Source organism: Nyctereutes procyonoides, unplaced genomic scaffold (genome assembly GCF_905146905.1).
Source record: "Nyctereutes procyonoides isolate TBG_1078 unplaced genomic scaffold, NYPRO_anot_genome, whole genome shotgun sequence".
Classification (NCBI taxonomy): domain Eukaryota; kingdom Metazoa; phylum Chordata; class Mammalia; order Carnivora; family Canidae; genus Nyctereutes; species Nyctereutes procyonoides.
In genome coordinates, this window is record NW_026575159.1 from 24,788,317 (window position 1) to 24,809,246 (window position 20,930).

The 20,930-nt window shown below is 47.3% G+C and overlaps 2 protein-coding genes across 2 annotated transcripts in view; one reads left to right on the top strand and one right to left on the bottom strand.

Moving 5' to 3' along the window:
- The window catches only part of TG (thyroglobulin), a 247,711-nt gene that overhangs the window by 182,222 nt on the left and 44,559 nt on the right, over positions 1–20,930 (top strand). The window lies entirely within an intron of this gene.
- SLA (Src like adaptor) overlaps positions 1–20,930 on the bottom strand; it is an 87,356-nt gene that overhangs the window by 29,172 nt on the left and 37,254 nt on the right. Inside the window, exon 2 of the mRNA XM_055313868.1 lies at positions 6,221–6,489. The gene's annotated coding sequence lies outside the window, so the exon portion shown is untranslated. The remainder of the gene's footprint in view (positions 1–6,220; positions 6,490–20,930) is intronic.

Below are 20,930 nucleotides of genomic sequence, written 5' to 3' on the forward strand. Positions count from 1 at the left end.
GTTCTGGCCCCTTCTGTACTTGCGTGCCTGGAAAACAATCTCAAATACTCTCAGGCTAACAGGGAGACTCAGCTTTACCCTAAGACAAGGATGGATGCATCTTATAAAACATTTCATGCTCATTTTAGGATGTCATGGGAAGAAGCTGGATTTGGGGCCAGTTGGTACTAAAGCAAATTTCTATCTCACCCCTTATTACACCACTAAGCCTCTTTCTATTGTTTGTTTGTTTCCATTTTAAAAATGAACGTAGCCACATCTGCTGGGTTTTCACAAGTAAGGATTAGAGAGAGGAGGTATTGTAGGACGTGCACACCATGGGGTGTGTGTGGCTCGCCTCTCTGCTGATAGCAAGTGTGCCACAAGCAAGTGATTTTGTGTCCAGACCTCGTGGCAGCCCGTGTGGTGTGGGGTCCAGCATGGAGAGGTGGATAGGAGCTTTCACACTTTACTAAATAAAAAGAAGAGAACCTCCCTCTCATTGGTTTCTTTTCTAGATCAGCTTTTTTTTTTAAGATTTTATTTATTTAAGATACAGAGAGAGATCACATGCACAAATGGGAGGAAGAACAGAGGGAGAGGCAGAGAAGTAGACTCCATGCAGAGTGTGGGCCCAAGGCAGGGCCATCTCACGACCCTGAGATCATGACCTGAGCCAAAACCAAGAGCCAGACGCTCAACTGACTGAGCCACCCCGGTGCCCCTGGATCAGCTTTTTATACACAGAGGCCACCAGTACCCAGAGCTGGTATAAATACATATAACCCATAAGCTGACATCATAAACCCCGGCAGTGAGAAAAACCGTGCTAAAGACAATTATTTTGAAATGGGATTACGCACATACACAATTGCACAGAATGGGAAAATACAAACAGGCTTCTTCTTTCCCTTCCAAATATGCATACGTGGGAAATGCAGGTTTCATCAGAAGGAGGAGGTTGAGGCAGACTGGAGTACAGATGCTAAAGGTCATCTGGACATGTGGACCCCAGGATGTAAAGTTAGGGACTTCTTTCCTATATCACATTTCACAGCAAGACTTAGTGTTGCTTTTTGCTTTTTATTCACACACACGCATCAAGAGTGTGGCTCATAACCTTATTGAGCGAGATGGAAATTGATAGTTTGCTAATAGTATTATTTGCATATGCTGAGCCACCTGCTCCAGGGTGCTCACTCCTCACTGTGGATCACTCATTCCAACACCAAAATGAGGGTCCTACACCAGGGTTCTCAGACGGTCCCCCTAGTGGGGCTTGGGCATTGGTCTTTCTACAAAGACTCCAGCATGTTTGCATGTGTTGCCAGGGGTGAAGCACTGAGCTACCCTTTTTTTCCTTTCTCTCTCTCTCTCTCTCTCTCTCTCTCTCTCTCTCTCTTTTTACGTCCCCAGGAACCCTGCATTGCCCTCACAGTGGATTATAATTCTACCAGTTACTTGTGTGGTTGTTCAAGGAATGGCTGTAAGTGCCATAAAGACAGTGGTCAGATCTGCTTTTACTCATGGATGGGAACACAGAAGCTGTTCCATGGGGGAAACAGAATGGGATGGGTACAAAGTGGAAAAACCATGTGCCGGGGAGAGAGAGAGTGAATTGGGGGTGTGATGTGCCCGTAAATGTTTAACAAACAGTGATGAGGGGTAGGGGGAGAGGACTCCAATTTGCAGCATTTGCTCACTTCTGTGGTGTAAATATTCCCACCGTGGCTGATTTCAAGCTTGCAATGTGACATCACCAAATGTGGAGTCAGGAAGTGATGTCTTCCAAGGGCCCTCAACACCAGTAGGCGTTGGTTCCAGGCACCAGTGGCAGGAATAGACTTACTCCTGACAATTCTCCTTATTTGGAACAGATACCTAAAGATTTCTCCATTGTCTTCACTAATCTCCATGAGCATCCACTATGTGGAAGTCTAAATTAGATATTTGAACTACACTGGCTTGTCTAGTGCCCCAAAGAGCCTGCCATCTTACAGACAAGGAAACGGAGTTTCAGAGAGGTTGAGTACCTCTGAGGTTGCTCGGGGTCACACAGCTCATTCAGTGGCTGGCCAGCTCTCAAACCCTGATTTTTTTCACTAACAATCCTGGTTCCTTCCACTACCCTCATCCCAGTACAATACATTTTAAATCCTTGGACAAACTCTCTGAGAGCTAGAATTGCTAGGGAAACCAGAGAAGGTAAGCGGGCCTGGGAATCTGCATGTTCCCTGCCCATGTCCTCAAGTCCCCTTGCTTCTGACCATTGTGAAACCACTGCTGGTCATGGATAGTGGCCGGCCAAAGACCCAGCTGTCCAGCTCTTCCCCTTTGCTCTGAGCCCTGAGGAACTGAGGGTAAACTTTCAACTTTGAGTCATAAAATCATTTGAATGGATGACTCCACCACCGGGAAGAGGGAAAGTGAACCCATTCTCCCCACCCCCCTAATTTTCCTTAATTTTTACTTCCCATACATTATATCTTTAGAACCCACAGTGGGCCCACTAACGTCTCAGAGAATTGGGGCAAACTAGCAAACTACTTTGCTTCTTTGGATGTCAGTTTGCTCCCCTATAAATAGCAAGTAGACCAGAGAGAGGGCTCCCTGTGTTCATCACAGATCCATGCCAGCTCCCCATGGGGCTGAGTATACAGCAACAGGAGTAAAACAGGAGCTTAATGTGTGTTGAGGAAGTGTTTTATAGGTACTCTCCTGTTGACCCCCCACAACGAATCTACACATCACTGTCATTATACCTTTTGTACAACTGGGGAATCCAAAGCCAGAGCATTTCTACAACCTGTTGGAGGTCACCCAGTTGGTAAGAGGTAGAGGCAGGATGTGAATCCGGGCATCTGGCTCTAGAGTGAGGCTCTTAACTGTGTGCTGGCAGGTATAAGAGAATGGATGCAGGGTCATATAAAGCTGGATCCACCCTTTTTTATGAGAAGATTGTGGGCTGCTATCTTCTGGTGTGCTAGAGGGTCATGTACATAACAGGCATTCCATAGACGGATCCAGATATGTGTTGATAGAGCCTAGATCAAGAAGTGAGTCCTGACACTGGACACTAGGGGTTTGCATTCAGAGAGTGTTAAGCAATAAGTGATTGTCCCTGTGACTTGGAGTCCTCGGCTGGGGTTGGGGGAGGAGTGGGGAGGCTGGTGAGCCTGTAAATTGGGAAGGAGCATGGTTACTGCCCAGGGAAATGTGAGAATTAAGTTGCACAAACTTCACGAACAAACAGGTCCCCCCCTGCCCTCTGTCCTTGGCCCTGTCTGCTCCCCTCACGGCACACATCATAACGCATTTGTTTCTATAAGTGTCTTACCCACCCCTGCCCCAGCTGTAAACTTCCTGAGAACGTGGTCCCCAACTACTATATTCCTCAATGAAAAAAAAAATTACCTAGCAGGTGCCTGGCACATAGTAAGCGCTCACTTCATTTGGTTGAGGGACTGAAGGGATTGTCTGCTAAGTGCCTGGTACAGCCCAGGGGAATTCTCTACCCATTTTCTCCTGATTCTCTTACACTTTCCCACCTGCCACACCCTAAGCCCTCCAGCCATGGTCCCTGCTGCCCTGGGGGGCACCATGGAGAAAAGTATGAGTTTGCAAAGCTGTTTGACAACAAAAGTGAGCCATGGAACCTGCAAGGCCCCATGGTTTCAGTCTGTAGCTCAGTTACCATAATGAAATAAGCCCCCTCCCTTGGTGGTTCTCAGATGGGAGGAAGTGGTTTGGACGCAGGGTACTTATTTCCTTCAGAACGCCTGGGGAGCTGAGAGGGAGGAAGTCAGTCACATGGTATGGCCTCAATGCATATTTATTAAGGGAAAGGAAGGATGGAGGAATGGATAGATGTACTCACAGGGCCCCCCCTCAGCGTGCTGACAAGAACCAAATGGTCCAGCCTGACAGGCTGGAAAGCCCTAATGAGAATCTTAAGCTCCAGCCTCTGTCACAACCAGGGGAAATAAATTCTTGCTGGATGTCAAATGAAAACTGAAAAGACCAGCACCATCTATGAATGCACGAGGCGGATTAGGGTTTTTTTTTTTTTTTTTTTTTATGATAGTCACACACACACAGAGAGAGAGAGAGAGAGGCAGAGACACAGGCAGAGGGATAAGCAGGCTCCATGCACTGGGAGCCCGACGTGGGATTCGATCCCGGGTCTCCAGGATCACGCCCTGGGCCAAAGGCAGGCGCCAAACCACTACGCCACCCAGGGATCCCCCGGATTAGGGTTTACCCCAATGGCCACTTAGTAAGTCTTTAAAAAAACAGGCTCCCCTTGGAAAAGACATAGCCACTTTCCAAAACCCAAAAGTGAGGACGTTTTTTGGTTCTGTTTTAGGAAAATGAGTTCAGTTTGCTACAACTCAAACCAACCCCTGTCTCTTTCAGTTATACAGCACATGGGGAAACAAGCAGAAATAAGCATTCAGAAAAATCGAGAAGAGTCCTGCTCAGCAGCTGTGCTCTTTGATTCATTGTATGTAACACTGCCTGATAACCCATCTATTACGAGCAACCTGAGGTCCTCTCCGTGTCTGGGTTAGGAATGCTATCACTAGCTGCTGCTTCGTATTTAGCATCTTCCAGATATGATACAGATAATTTCAACTTCTTACAAACATACAAAGTCTTCCTTTTATGAGAAGGAAAATGAGACTCAGAGAGGCAGAGTGGCATGTTCAGAGTCACATAGCTCCTTGGCGGCTGACCCAAAATTTTGACGCAGGTACAGCCAATGACATCAGTAACTTTCCACAAAGCCATCTTGCTGCCCTGACTCTGAGACCTGTTTAAGACCCAGACGTCTAAACAGATTTCGGTCTATTTCATAGGTTTTTTTCATATTATTATTACTATTCTGCTTTCCAGGACATATTAAACACTCTTGAATGGCCTTCTTCTAAACGGGGAAAATCATTTGCGAAGGATTTTGCCAAAACTTTGATTAGGGCTTACCTCCCCAGTTATAAAAAGACTTATAGCCCAGCTTATAGGTCTGTGGTGCAGTGTCTCATGACAAACCACAAAATAACAATTTGCAGACTATTGGATATATTTCTCTTAAAGAGTATTGCTTTAGTATACACTTTTGTCCTTCATGCGCTTTAGACTCTCCCCTCCCCCACCTCAGCCCTTGGAGCCCTTAGAGCCTCTCACCAGCTGTGTGACTTATACAAATTACTCAGCCTCTCTGAGCCTCACTTTCTCATTTGTCAAAGCACGTAATAATCATAATCTTGTGGGATTGTTCCGAGAAACTGCAGGAAGATAACTCTGCATGCAGCCCCCCTCCCCTGCTACTCAGCAGGGCAGACACCATCCTTTTGCATCCACATGCATGGCCTCAATTTAGGACACTCTGAGGCCAGAGCCCAGGTCATTTTCCCATCATTAAGGCTCTCTGGATATGTTGGCACCTAAAAGAATGCGGAATGTGCCACATTCCTTAGGGAATTCTAACCCTCCAAAATCTCTTAATTCTAACATTCTGTGTTTTCAGAATGTATATACCTTACCTATTTGCTTTCCCTTTAATCCTACCCCTGCCCCCATATGCATACCACCTACTCTGCTTGTTGATGCTTATTACTATTGGTTATCATTGGCATCTTCCCAAAGATCCACACACCCAAACTCCTGGATGCACTACTGTGATCAGTCAGCCTACCTGGGCTCCATGCACCTTTAGATGTCATGACTCCGAGTGGATAGCACTTACTGAACACCTGCTATGTGTCTGAAACTAGCCTGGGTGCTTTGCATATGTTAGCTCATTTAATCCGCCCAATATCTATTGAATTGGGTACCTTTATTCTCACTCACAGGGGAGAAGATGAAGGCTTGGGGAGGTTTAAACATCTTGCCCAAGATCATACAGCTAGGAAGACTGAGAGCAAGTATTAGTTGCCCTCAGTAAGAAGCCTTCTATGTGCCCGGCTATTGCTCAGCTAGAAAATCTCCTCTGGCAGGAGTGTCGCTGGCCCAAGATCCCCAACCTATCTTGCCATGTATAATTCTACATCAGGCATCAGATATTCACTGAACAGCTGCCATGTGCTGGACACTGGGTTAGGTGTCAGCCTCACTTGAGATGCTGCCCTGCCTGTTCTCACAGAGTGCCTTTCTGTCTCCAGAAAGTTAACGCTCTGCCAGTTGTGTGTCTAGGAGTCTGATGTTCCTTCCCACCCAGCCCCTGCCATGTCCCCTATGATACCTTCAAAAGCTGGGCATGGTCTCCCCTGGGAGTTGTTGAGGAGGGACTTCCAGGAGCGCTGTCACCGCCTCTCCATCAGCTGCTGCTGCTGCTCGCACAGAGTGAGCAGGTGGCCAGGCCTCCGCGGGTGTAGAGAAGCCCAGGCTATCAAGAAGAACAGCAGTTGCTAAACCAGCCACACACTTCCTCTGCTAGAAATGAGGAAGGCACGCGGGACTTGCAGAAGGGTAGGTTCCTGTTTTTAGTAACCACTCTGAGCAGGCTCCTCTCTGTAAGGATAGGGAAGACAATGGCATTATTAATTTTTTTTTTACAAAGTGCTTGGGAATATGTGCAGCTTGATTCTAAATGCCTGGACCATGCTCAGACTTTCAGAGGCTGGGAACTTTTTCTCTAATTAAAAGGCAGAAGATGCTGAGAGGCTGCTCTCACACATCCCCAGAGCTCACTGGGTCCAAGGAGGCTGGGGCTCAGGCATGCAGCTTATCTTTTTTCAGTTTCCCAGTTATCACTGTTTTGTTTTTTGTTTTTGTTTTTATGTCCCTGCAAATGGGCCCCAGAGCAGAGCTTCTGTCCAGACTCTGCCACAGATAGTGTTTAATTGGTGGAGGTGTAAAATAGTAGGCATCAAAGCCTGCTACAGAAAGAAGCTGCCCACCAGCCTTCTGGGGCAAGGCATGCAACCCATCTGCTGTGTTACAACCAGAAGAAGCTAGAAAGGATATGAAATGTAGTCAGCTTCCCCCAGGTTCTAGATTACAAGTGGCTAAGAAAACATGGTGACTGGATACGGCGTGTGATGCTTGGCTGGCTCCTGGATGGAAGGAAAAGACCTAGAAAGAACATCATTGGGATGGAGGTGGGGGATATTCACATAGATACTGCATTGTAGATAATATTGGGTCAGTGTTAACCCTTGGGGGTGTGATAATAACATTGCAGTTATGTGGGAAAATGCGCTGGTTCTCAAGGAGATACGTGCTGATGTATTTGGAGGTCGAATGTCATGTCTGCAACTTTCAAATGGTTTGCTAAAAGAAAAAGAAATATAAAAAATCAGTGTAAATAGATATAAATAAAGAGAAAGACAATGAGAGAGGCAAAAAGCAAATGTGGCACAATGCTAACATTTGCTGAATCCAGGTGAAGGATCTACATACCTTGTACTATTTCAACTTTCTGATGGATTTAACATTTAAAAATAGTAACAGGGATGCCTGAGTAGCTCAGAGGTTGAGTATCTGCCTTTGGCTCAGGGTGGGATCCCAGTCCAGGGATCAAGTCCCTCATTGGGGTCCCCGCAGGGAGCCTGCTTCTCCTTCTGCCTGTGTCTCTGCCTTTCTCCATGTCTCTCATGAATAAATAGATACAATCTTTCAAAATAATAAAATAAATTTAAAAAATAATATATAGCTCCCCACTTATAGTATGTGTGTCCCCATTCATTGTATATGTGCCTTTTCATAGGATGTGGGAAAACTCAGGCACATGAGGGCTAAGGGTTTGTTGGTGGCAGGGCTGCTGGGGGATTACCTGCTAGAGCTAGGATGACCCTCTGAGAGCCCCAGCTGAAGCCCCACTCCCCAAAGGCAACAGAACAGAACATCCTGTGCCTGTCCCAGAATCACACAGCTGGTCCCAACGCAGAGCCAGGGCCAGTGTTCAGGGCAGATGATGTGCTGCCCCAACCAAGCAGGATCGACACGGCCACCCAGGGACAGTCATTTAGAAACCCCTCTCCATGTAGTTGTCAACGCTATCGAAAACATTAGGGCCACTTCTGAACTTGAAAGGAACGTTGTACTAGATAGTTGCTTCCTTAGACAATTTATGAAAATACCCAATGTCTCTAGGGCACCCCAGGAAGGCGCAAAGGAAATGTTGAGAAAGATTCAGATGGGGAAGAACAGATGAGCAGAAATACACCCAAAAGTGGAGTCTTCCCCCCAAATTCACATGGAGGAGTCAAAGAGGTTTGGATCGATTATCAGAAGACATGAGCTTTGCGGCAACTTTTCAAACGATATTCCCTGAGAATCTCCTGTTAAGAGGACTCTGAATTCATTGCTCCATCCAATCATTTATTCAGTAAAATTTGACTGGGCCTTTTCCAAGCACTGGAACTCAGCCATGCACAGAACCCGACAAACCTGCCCTCACTGACTTCGCCTTCTCTGGGGGAGCACTGTGGATAGGGACCTAAATCCACCTATCTCAGGGATGGTGGCTGCTGTATAAAAACGATGTGGTCAGTGTGATAGACGGGCTGGAGCAGGGGAGTTCTTCCCACAAGTGGCCAGTGGCAGGGGGATGGCCTGTCTGGGGAGGTGCCCTTGGCTGAGAGACCTGCAGGACGAAAGAGAGCCAACCTGGGACAAGCCAGGACAGGAGAAGCAGGAGGAACTACTGGCTTGGCACAGACTTCAGAGGGTTTCAGGGAAGCTCCAAGTCTGATGGCAGAGGCAGATGACAGACAGGGTCTCATCAGAGAGCATAGTCCATGAACAGGAGAAGCCGTTGCAGAAGGAGAAGCTCAGAATTTGGAGCCCCCAGTGGCTAGGCCTGGAGTATCTGCTCTGCCTGTTTCTAGTGGGTAACTGGGTGGGGGGTGGGGGGGAAGCAGGAGGTCCTGCTACTTCCTCTGACTTTGTTGTTCCTTTATCTCCCTTTCACTCTGGGGGTAACTGCCAGGAAACAGGAAGATTGAGAAAATGTTCCTGAAACCACCAACTGTGCTGGGCAGGGCAGGGGGAGCTGATCTGTGGCTTAAGCAGCGGGGAGTGTGGGTAAGAGCCCAGAGGCCAGTATCAGCAAGAGCAGGGGTGAAGCCAGGGCAGCCACACGTCTCTGTGTGAGTCTATGCAGGTGACCCCGACTTTAGATCTCTGCTTCCAGCTTCCCAGTGGGTTCTCAACATCAGCTCTATGGACATTCTGGCCAGAATGTTCTTGGCTGTGTGTGTTAGTGGCAGAGGGTACGGGGTGGGGGTGCTGTGCTATAGGATGTACCATAGCATCTGGCCCCTACTTCCCTGACACCTGTTGCATGACCCCTGCCGAGATGTGATGACCAGATGTCCCAGGCGTCATCAGATGTACTCTAGGGACCAAAAGTGTCCCGGACTGGGAACCAGTGGATTACAGCTGTCCCACAGAGGCACTGGGAGCGTTAAGTAAGTCTGCCTGAGCTATGTTCTCTCATGAATTGCAAGTGCCGCTCCGTGGTCAGTTCCCTTGCTTTCACATAGACTCAGCCCTGCAGCAGGTCACCCATGGTCCTTGGTGCACATGCCAGACCACGAGGCTCCCTGTGGGGTGGCTCTTCCACCTGCCTCCTCCAACCTGAGAGGTAGAACCAGTATGTAGCTCAGTGGGGAGTCCTGGGAGGAGCTGCAGGATGGGCATTGCACACCCTGCATCTGTGTGGAGAGCCTGCTTTGGTAGAGGGGGAGCAGGGCAGAGGGTATAAGAGTTCTGGCACCATAGGAGCTGGGCCTGTGGGGAGGAGGGCAGGAGGTAAGCTCACAGCATAGGCCAGGAAAGGGGAACTGTATTTCTATGTTGCCAGGAGGCTTCCCACTGCCCCCACATCATGCTGCACCCCCTCTCCCAGGCATTCCACACTGCACCTTACTAATTCACATGTCTCTCACCCGATCCCTGAAGGAAGGAGTCCTCGAGTGCAAAGATGTTGTCATTTATTCATTTTTTCAGGCATGAATTCTATGATCAAACTGTCCACTTGTCCCACAAACCTTAGCTCTCTGCACGCACCAGGCACTGTACCTGAAATATGCCATGTGTCAGGCTTGACAAAGCTTTACCCTCAAGGAGCTCACAGCCAGACACCCGGATCCTTGTTTGTCCAGCCCAGCGCCACACAGAGTGCTTACAGAATGCTTACGGAATTACTGAGTTTAGCAAACTGAAGGCAATTGCAGTCAAGTTCTCGTGTTGTATCAGCCGTATTGCCAACACAGGCAGGGAGGGTGTCCCCTTATGCTTATAAAGTATAAGTGAGCTTCCAACCCTCCCTGCCCTCAAGGAATTCAGGATCTAGTGGAGGAAAAAGACAGGCTGTCAAAACCACAAGGGAATATAAGAAGGATAGGGGAGGAGCCCAGAGAGGCATGGAGTCCTGGTTCCACACAGGAACCTGGCAGGTAAGCATGGCAGGACCAGATCAGATTGTTGGGGTTCGAGGTCACTGATGTTCTGAGTCAGTGCAAGAAATAAAGACATAAAAACCCTTGGCAAGAGGATGCCCCCACCGAGCATCTCAAGTGCAAGTATAGGGTTATAGGGTCATCCCTGGCCCAGTGTCAGCGTGTCAGGAAGCCACACTTCAGGGCTCTGAAGGATGCTTGACCCCATCTATGCAGAAAGCACCTGGTGTCTGGAAGGGTTTGCCAGTGAATTAGCTATTACATCCCAAGCTAATCCCCAGGCACATTAGCAATACACCCTCACAGGTCGATGATGGTTCAATTACGTGTAAGGATGCAGCCATCACCTTACTGAAGTGGAATGTTGCACTGTGTCAACAACCAGCTTTACACTTTTACCGTTGTCAGGAGCTGGCTGTTGCATCTGCCAACTGGGACACTGGCAGGCCTCCCAGCCCAAGCACTAAGGAACCCATTTCTCCAGCTTCTGGTTGCAGAGGGGGTCCAGGTTCTGGATAGTTAAGGCAACTCAGCGTTGTATGGTAGGAGCAGGATGAGGAAGCCCCACGCTTTACAGCTTGGTCCAGTATTAGTAGACACTTGGTTCTACTCGAAGGAGATTCTCCTTCTTTCCATATACATGAAAAGCTTGAGGAGAAGAAGGGGACTCCTAAGCTCCTACTTGGTGGAGAAGGTCAAGTGTAGGCTGGCATTGTGTAGGCTAGCAGATGCTAGTAGGGCTGTTGTATGAGCATGTTACACTCAGTGCCCTAAGACTGTTGAGGGGATTCTCGTATGTCAAAGGGTTAAACCATATGACCTTGAAGATATCCCAAAAACTACAAGTTGTCTGAGAGCCAAGTGTATGCCCCTCCCGTAGCTGGCTAAGTGACTCATTCATTCACTCAACCATCTATTTAACAAATCTTTGTCGAGCACTTTCTGTGTGGTAGACGTTGCTCTGGGGGCTGAGTGAGTGTGGTGAATGGTGAATGGTGTAGAAATCATCTGGAGGGATGGCGACAGTAAGGGGAACTCCAGCCTGGGAAGAGAATTGTGAAAGGAGCCCAGAATGACATCAATGTGAAGCTCAGAAGGTAGGGTGGTTGGGGAAAGCATGGGACAGGGAATGCTCACAGTGTTCAGGGACGGGAAGGGAACTGATGTTTGGGAGGTACCAGGAAAGAGACTTGGCTCTTTTTACGGTACCTATTTATTCATTCAAAGCAGTCTGTATGTCTAGACCCCACCTGAAGAGATGGAAGTTCCTAGGCTTTAACTTGCTTGCTCTACATTAACCAGCTGATGAGGGACCCCAGCCAGGCTAGCTCAAGAACCTCCGGAGGTGAGCTCACTGTCACTTTTATGCTGGCCTCCTAGAGGGGCTTCAACATCCTTTCCAGCCCATGTCCTCCCCCAGCATCGGCTGAAGACTCCTGTTTCCCACAGGACCAACTTCATCCCGAGCACGTAAGCAGGGGGAGTAGCAGAGGGAGAGGGAGAAGCAGACTCCCTGCTGAGCAGGGAGACCGATGTGGGGCTCCATCCCAGGATCCTGAGATCATGACCTGAGTCGAAGGCAGATGCTTCACCAACGGAGCCCCCCAGACACCCCCCATGATCCCCTCACTACTAGAAACTTCTGTGGCCCTCTGCACTTGAGGCAGGCCTCCCACCTCTTCATCACATACTTTGTCACCGCCCTTCCCCTTCCTGTGTGGGATCCCCTCCCTCGTGCAAAACCCAACCCAGAGCTCACCTTGTTAACAGATATTTCCAGACGTCCCCCAATCGAAGGTAATTCCTCTACCCCTTGGAGTATTACCTGCTTACAGGACTAGGACACATGCATATGGGAGTCAAGAACAAGAGAGAGAGTTCAAGATACTTGGGAGCTGTGTGACCTTGCACAGGTGTTACTAGGCCCTCCTAGGACTGAGAGTCCACAGGACAATGTGTATAGACCACCTAGCACAGTGCAAGGCACGTATATGAATGTCTCCCTTGCCCTTCAAAGTGGAGCGCGTGCCTGGGAAGGCAGGTGCGTGTCCAACACATGACCATTGATCCTTGCCCTGAGCCTACCTGAGAAGAGATGATTCATTAGTTTAATTAGTTATCCACTAATTAAATGAATAATGAGGATTATGCATGTATATTTTGAACAAAAGCATGTACACTGTGAATATTGACTTTTCACCTCTGGGGAGGACAGTAAGCTAACCATGGACATCATCTAGGAGAGATCAGACCCTCTTGTTTCTCTAGAGATGGCAGTTGTTTATATTTCTGGAACCATCCCCAAAGATCAGTAAGTGGTCCATCTGGATGGGCTAAATCCTCCAGCAGGATCTGTGTGGATCCTCAGAATCTGTGTGCTTCTTCAAGAGGCCTCTTAACACAACACTGTTCTCAGGAAAGAGAAAAGTGAAAGCTTTGTTCCCACTGCTCTCCGCTGTGATGAGTTGCACAAATGTGTTGATTCACTGGGCTTGTTCTCTTTGGTCATTGCTCAACTGAACACACTAACCCCACACCAAGGGAGACCTCATCTGTTCCCAGCTTTGTGAGGGTTGATAAAAATGGTCTCTGGATTTCTCAGAGCTCAGGAAGTTCTCGAGTGGGTTCCAAATTCAGTCTTTGTAACTTTGCTTGGCTTACAAACTTCCTCTCATGCACCAATGTACAAACTCTTTTATTTCCTAGATCTACCTGAGCCACTCATTATTCAAATGAGGATTGTATTACATGGATATTAACATCAGGCCAGCCGTGAGGCTAAGCTCTAGGGGGACAAGGGTGACAGTGACACGCACCCTGCCACCCAAGAGCTCAGTGTAAGCTAACCAGGGGCCAGGAAAGAGCCATGATGACAGGGCAGCATGATGGGGGCTCCAGAGATGAGGAAAACCAGAGAAATGACTGGTGCTTGCAGGGGAGCCAAGACTCAATGGAGAGGTGATGTTCCGCTCAACCTTGAATATGAGAATTGTCCATCAAAACTAGACATTTGGCAGGGCCGGCCAGGATGTTCATTTTGTGCCTTCTCATTTTGATTTTCATTATGCGATAACTTTAGTTGCATCTTGTCTGGAGGTGGAAGTGACTTCAGTATCTGCCACTTGTCTGTCATCCTGCCTCCTGTGATCTCCTGGCACCTCTCAAATGCAGCTGGGATAGGCTGATGAATTGCCCCTCCTCAAATCGGTTCAGTCCCAGTGCTGTCCTGCCGCAGCCTTCCACTGCCCCCCCATCATCCTTGGCCTTGTACAGATCCTCACCTGGTCCTCCCTGCCCCAACCTGCCTTCCCTGTGACCTTCCCCTTTCTCCTGTTCCCTTGACAGGCTCTGCTTGCTTTTGCCTCTGAACTTACTCCTGTTGTTCCACTGACCTAGAATGGCCTTCCCCTCATTTTAGGATCTTACAGAATCAGGGCTGAATCTCCTTTTGGGGCCAGCCAGGGGTTTGATGAAACTTTCATCTTACTGAGTCAGAGTCTGGTCAAAGGGTTCATGTTCCCTTTACTTCCTGCAAAAGGTGAAGCTAAGCTGTGTCCCTTCTGCTCTTGTCCTCTGCCCAGAGGCAGAGTTCTTTGATTATGTAAATGGCCGGTACCCCAAAATGACTCATGTCATGTGGCATTGATGTGGAGGAGGGATGGCAGATATGGTGCCATCTGTCTGCAGCTGAGCCTTGCCCGAAAGGCCTGTAGCTGTCTCAGAAGCAAGAAGTTTGCTGATCATTTTTATTCCCATGAACAGAGCAGACACTGTGAGTCTATGATGATGTCCCATCTGGACTCGCCTTTCTTCAGCTCATGAGAAAAGGGTCTCTTCCTGTTGTCTAGTATAATCATCTCCAAACTTTCAATTATGCACCCAGACAGTAAGAGTGTTGAGTAAGCACCCCCATATATTCACAGTCATTAATTACATAAGAAGATGACTCTGCTAATATATACATTATAAATATAAAAATATTTTTGAAATATAAGACTAGTTAAATAATATATTCCTAGAATTTTCTTGCTGTGTTTCAGTGGATTATCTTGTGAACTTCCTTTGGGAGACCGAGACTCTTAACAGAAACAAAGGAGACAGGCATCATGGCTAAACGAAGAGGGATTTTAACAAGGAATTTTGAAAGCCTGCATGTTATCTACCCTGGGGCAAATATATATACAGTCCAACTTCTGGAAAGAGCACAGAGGTTCTTGTGAACTCTGCTTAAGAACAAAGACCAGAGTGAGTCTTCCCATGAGAAAGAGTCAGTGCAGGAGAAAGGTGGCATCAGGCTCCAGGAAGAGAATTTGATCAAAAGTCTCTCATTAACACCTTCATGTTTCCATCTCTCTGCTGGTCTGTCTTCCAAAAGCTGTAAGTTCCATGAAGGCAGAGAGCCCACCTGTTTTGTCAGTGATTGACACCTAGCACTAGCACCTCTTACAGTCCCAGCGCCTGTCCCACATTACTGGAAGGAAGGGAGGGAGCACAGAAGGGGACAGAGGGAACAGGGTTTGGATATTTTTTTATTTTATTTTTTTTTTAAGATTTATTTATTTATTCATTGATTCATTCATTCACTCATTCATTCATTCATTCGAGACACAGAGAGAGAGAGAGGCAGAGACATGGGCAGAGGAAGAAGCAGGCTCCTCGCAGGGAGCCCAATATGGGATTGATCCCAGATCCTGGGATCACGCCTTGAACCAAAGGCAGACAGATGCTCAACCACTGAGTCACCCAGGTGTCCCAATTTTTTTTTAAGATTTTATTTATTTATTTGAGATAGCGACGCTGAGTGAGATGGGGCAGGGGGGTGGGGGAGAGAGCATGAGCTAGGGGAGGGGCAGAGGGAGAAGCAGACTCCTCGCTGAACAGGGAGCCTGATGTAGGGCTCAATCCCAGGACTCCAGGATCATGACCTGAACTGAAGGCAGATGCTTAACAGACTAAACCACCCAGGTACTCTAGGGAGCAGGTTTAAGACAAAAATAAAAACAAAAAACCTCCCATCCCTGTAGATTACAAACCTCTTCAAGGCCTTAATCGCTATCTGATTCCCTGAAGCAGCTACCATATCAAGGTGGGCATGGGATTGTCCTGATACTAGGCTAGCTCACTACAGCAGGGCAGCCTACATCCGGGGACAGCCAGGGGACAGCCGACACAGCCGGCTGGCCACGTAGCGATCAGGCCTCTCTGATTAGCTTCCCAACACGAACCAAGTCAGGCCTCCTCAGTGCTTTGCCCTGCTGTCCTCATCTCCTAAAACGACAACAAAGACCCTGGCCCAGTCACCTCTAAAAGTGCTTTAGTAGCACAAATGGGGTTAAGATCTGTGACAGAAAGATTATGGCTTTTGCTGGCGTCCCCTCCCGCGCTCTCATTCTGTGCTGCCCTAGCTCCTGGGAGATGTGCTTTTGTACCCACGGCTAGGTCCTGCATCCTGTACCTAAAGAGGAGCAAGCTCAGAACCGGCTGTGATATGCTTTTAAAGTGGTGCCATGCATTCATAAGTGGGAAATTGCTAGGCGGCGTCTCCTTCGTTGCCGCCGAGCCACAACTAATTACACCAGCGGCGGGTGGCAGCCAAGGATGATGAGGGGGGGACAGACCAGCTCAGCAGCTTAAAATATCCTTGGCTAAACAAAATTCAACCCCGCCAGCCTTCTTTTGTCTGGGGGATATTTCACTATTTGTTATTTTAGTTTGCGTAGCACTCATATTGTAAATAATAACTATTGTAAATAATAACAGCTGCACTCTGCATGGTGCTTTAGTTGATTTCACTTGGGGAAGAACTAGAAATATCGATCATGATTTTAATGATTACTTCTACTTATTAGAAACTTAGTGCATGTACGCATTTCCTCTGTTGTCTCCTGAATTCGCCTCAACAAATGAACAAGCCTGAATACTATTCTTATCCTTGTTTTGCATCGAGGAAACTGAGGCACAGGGAACTTAAATCACTTTTCTAAGGACACACACAGTGGGTAAGAAGGATTGCTGGACTTGGACCTGGACCAATGGGCTCTTGAGGCATAATGGGCCCATTTTATAGATGGGGAGACCTTGAGAGTAAAGACGCTTGCCGAATTGTCAGCACAAGATTCAGTAAGATTTCTCGGATCCCGAGGCCCATGTTGTGTCCATGTTTTCTATGACTATAATAATGTATATCTGTTTCCACCTGACACATTTAAAGGGGATGGTGTTGCAAATAATGCATACTTATTTAGTCCATAGAGAGGCATTGGCACCTTAGTGAGCATCCCTGGCAGTGTCTGCATGGGAAAGTTTGGAGAGAGAGGCTCCTCGAATTATGGGCCAGGGGTTTCCAGGGCTGTCCTCTGCACCAGGTGGGGGACTGGGCCCGCACCTCACTTCCCATTGGGGCTAATACAAGCAAAGCTAGGAGTCACTGCAGTGGCTAATGCTGAGCCCACGTGAACACATAGGGCCTAGTCAGGAGGGTTGGTGTTTGAGGCTCAGACCTGAAGACACAGACCCCAGGACTGTGCTCTCTGCACAGTCACTGCTGATCACGTCCAGGAAGCCGGGTCATACACCCTGTGTGCTGTCTGGAGATGATTGGGAAGAAAACAATAATTGGACATGGCTTTCTTACTTCTAGCAGTCTTTGCTAGCTTTGACAACATTGTAGACCCTCCTTTTTTTTTTTTAAGATTGTATTTTTATCTATTAGGGACCACAAGCTGGGGAGAATGGCAGAGGGAAAGGGAGAAGCATACTCCCTGCTGAGCAGTGAGCCAGACATAGGGCTTTATCCAAGGACCCTGGGATCATGACTTGAGCTGAAGGCAGATGCTTAACTGGCTGAGCCATCCAGGCACTCCCAGACTCTCCTGTTTCTTGGGGTAGTTCTTCATACTCTATGCCTGACTGCAGGGGTCAAACCTCCAGGGAAAACAAATGGCTCAGTCTCTCCTGTGGCGTAGACTTGAAGCAACAAGGCTTCCATTCTGGGCCAGCTCTCTCTCCAGCTGGGACCTGAAGGGGTGCCTCGAAATGAGGTTCAAGGACAGAGTGCTGGGCAAGGTCTGCCCTTGGGTGCCTTGCATGTGTCCACTTCACTAAACTGCACAACCAATCTCAGAGGTATGGATAAAATCCCACCTTTGCAAAATGGACTTGGTAAGGTTGTTTGGTTTGCCTCAAATGACAAAGCCACTAAGCGGCAGAGCAGAGATTCGAATGTGCCTTTCTGATTTCTCAATTCATGTTCTTACTGGGAGTTTCTACACTGGGAGTTGTTTCCAACATTGTAGGAGAGTGACAGGTGGCATTAGTCAATGAAATCCTGCTGTGCAGGTGTCCTGCTGGTCATACCCAACAGAACTAAGACTGCCAGAAGTCATAGAAACCAGGCAGCATGCAGCGTTCCTCACATGACACATTTCTTGTACCCCTTGCAACAATACTGTGAGTCATGTGCACTATAGCTGAGGGGCTGGGGTGTAAAGACGTAATTTGTTGAAGGCCAAAGAAAAAGAAGGTGGCAAAACCACGACTCAACCCCAGGCTATAATCCTCAAGGGCCAGTGCTTTCCTTCTCCCCTATACAGGTGCACTCTTCCTTTTTTCTGGGCCAGCAGCTCCCTGAAACAAAGCTACAGGCATAAATGACTGGAAAGAAACACCCGGGCACTTTTGCAAGCTCTAATTATGAAATTATTTTTAAAAGGCAATCTGTACCTGATGTGTGTGTGTGAATTGTTGATTGAGAACGAAGGGAAAGACTCCCCGCATTTCATAAATTCCATTGAAATAAGGGGCCTGTCTTTGCTTCAGTCATCACTCAGCTTGTCACTCTTAATGGGTGATAGCTTTGCCTGGGAAGCCAGTACTCTTCATGTGGCAAACGTTTAAATAGTTTCTGACAGTCAGAAGGTGGCTGAGACAATTAGATGTAATGTTGGTGACAGATGGAAAAAGGCATTTTGTCAAGTCTGCGGGAACCTGGAGGAAAAACTAGGAGAGCAAGCTCCATTCTCAAGGGCAGAGCCAAGGCCTGGCTCCTCTCTACTCCCCAAGCTGAAGTGTCTGGGAGGTGCTCCTCCTTGGAGCCCTGCTCCCCCCCCCACCCCCTGCCACGAATGCCCAGGCCAGGCCTCCACACTGTGCCTCCAGAGGTAAAGAGGACAGTTGTGTGGCTGGGCCACGTGGAGAGTAGTGTTTCCCAACGTGTCTGGAGTAGGGAGGAAGAGTACAGAAATTTGCCTCTGTCCCTGTTCCCTTTGGCACATGGAGGCTGGGCAGAGCACTGGCTTTGGAGACCAACACACTGAATCCAGCTCCCAAGCAGTGGGTGATGGGGGTAGGTCACTTATCCTCTCTGAGCCCCTGCCATTCTTTCACAAGAGGGGCACAGTCATCGTTCCTCAGGTCAGAGGTTTAGCGAGCCCACACTGAGAACAGCGTGTCAAGGGCAGAGAACACAGAGGGCTGCCACTACCTGCTCCTACCTTTCTTCATTCTCCTCCATGAGCACAAACAGTTGGTGGGTAATTTAAGCTTGCAGATAAAATACAAAAAAGCTCAACCACCTCGGAGGGCAGTTGGCAGCACATTGTGAAAAAAAAAAAAGGTTTTAAAAATATTTCCAGGTAGAACGCAGGGGTTAAATGATGGTTTCTCAGCTGTGACTCCAAAAGCACCCACAGCAAAGAACTTCCTGGACTGGACTTCCTCAGTTTTAAAAACTTTGAGGTGCCAAAAGTACCATCAAGAAAGTGAAAAAGAGGGACGCCTGAGTGGCTCAGTGGTTGAGCATCTGCCTTTGGATCAGGTCGCCATCCTGGGGCCCCGGGATTGAGTTCTGCATTGGGCTTCCCACAGGGAGCCTGCTTCTCCCTCTGCCTGTGTCTCTGCCTCTCTCTGTGCCTCTCATGAATAAGTAAATAAAATATTTTTTGAAAAGGTAGAAAATAAAATAAAGTAAAAAAGACAGAAGGGGGAAATGTTTGCAAACCATATATTTGATAAGAGACTTGTCTCTGGAATATATGAAGAACACTTCTAACTCAAGAGCAGAAAGACAAACAACCCCATTTAAAAATGGGCAAAGGGTCTGAATAGGGAATTTCTTCAAAGATCTGCAAATGGCCCATAAGCACAGGGAAAGATGCTCAACATTATTAGACGCTAGGGAAGTGAAAATCAGCACCCCCATGAGATACCACTTGATACTCGCTAGGACTGCTATGCAACTAATAATTTTTTAAAGAGACAACAACAACTGGTGAGTATGAGGAGAAATCAGAGCATTCATACATTGCTTATGGGAATATAAAACGGTGCAGCTGCTTGAGGAAACATTTTGGCAGCTTTTCAGGAGATTAAACAGAGAGTAGGCACGTAACCGTGCAATCCTACTCCTACATAGACAACTAAAAGAGCTGAAAACACACACACACACACACACACACACACACAACTGAACAGATGTTGTTCATAGCAGCATTATTTACAATCAGCAAAAAGTGGAAAGAACCCAAATATCCACCAACTGATGAACAGATAAGTTAAATATAGTGGATCTAGACAATAGAATATGATTCAGCAATAAAACGGAATGGAGCCCTACTACACGGATGAAGTGGAAGGATCCAGACAGAAAAGGCCACATATTGCATGATTGCATTTATAAGAAATGTTCAGAACAGACAAATCTGCAGAGACAGAAAGTAGATTAGTGGTTGCCTGGGGCTGGGCATGGGGGTGGGACTGGGAAATGACTGTTAATGGGTTCATGGTTTCTTTGTGGGATGCTGAAAATGTTCTAAAATTGGATCGTGGTGATGGTTGCATGACTCTGTGAATATAACTAAAAACCATTGAACCGTATGCTTTAAATGAGTGAACTATACGATACGTGAGTTACATCTGAAAAAAACCATTTTCTCAAGTTAGCTCTAAATGCCAAGAAACACAGTTTTAAAACCTATATAAACATTCACCATGCATATATGATACAAAAATATTTTCCTTTCATATTTTCACATGGTATGTCTTTAATGAGAAACCAATAAAATGTTACACAAGCAGCCCATTCAACACAATGTTCATCATCTGTCAGAAAAATAAAAATATACTTTCTGAGCTAGTAATACCTTTATATCAGGAAATCGTCATGGCTATGATATGTGAATAGATTTCACTATAAAGGTGTGGGTACATTGCAGGGTTATCCAGCACCTACATAAAACTGGAAGCAATAATGGCTATTATTTATTGCATACTTACAAGTTGCAGCACACCACACCATTACATGAGAATCATCTCATTTCTTCCCCTATAACAATCTTATGGGGGAAACTAACAGTATCATTATAGTCCTTTTTTTTTAAGGTTTTATTTATTTATTCATTCTTTAGAGACACACACAGGCAGGCAGAGACACAGGCAGAGGGAGAAGCAGGGTTCCTGCAAAGAGCCTGATGTGGGACTTGATCCCAAGATCCTGGGATCACGACCTGAGCCAAAGGCAGACACTCAACCACTGAGCTACCCAGGGGC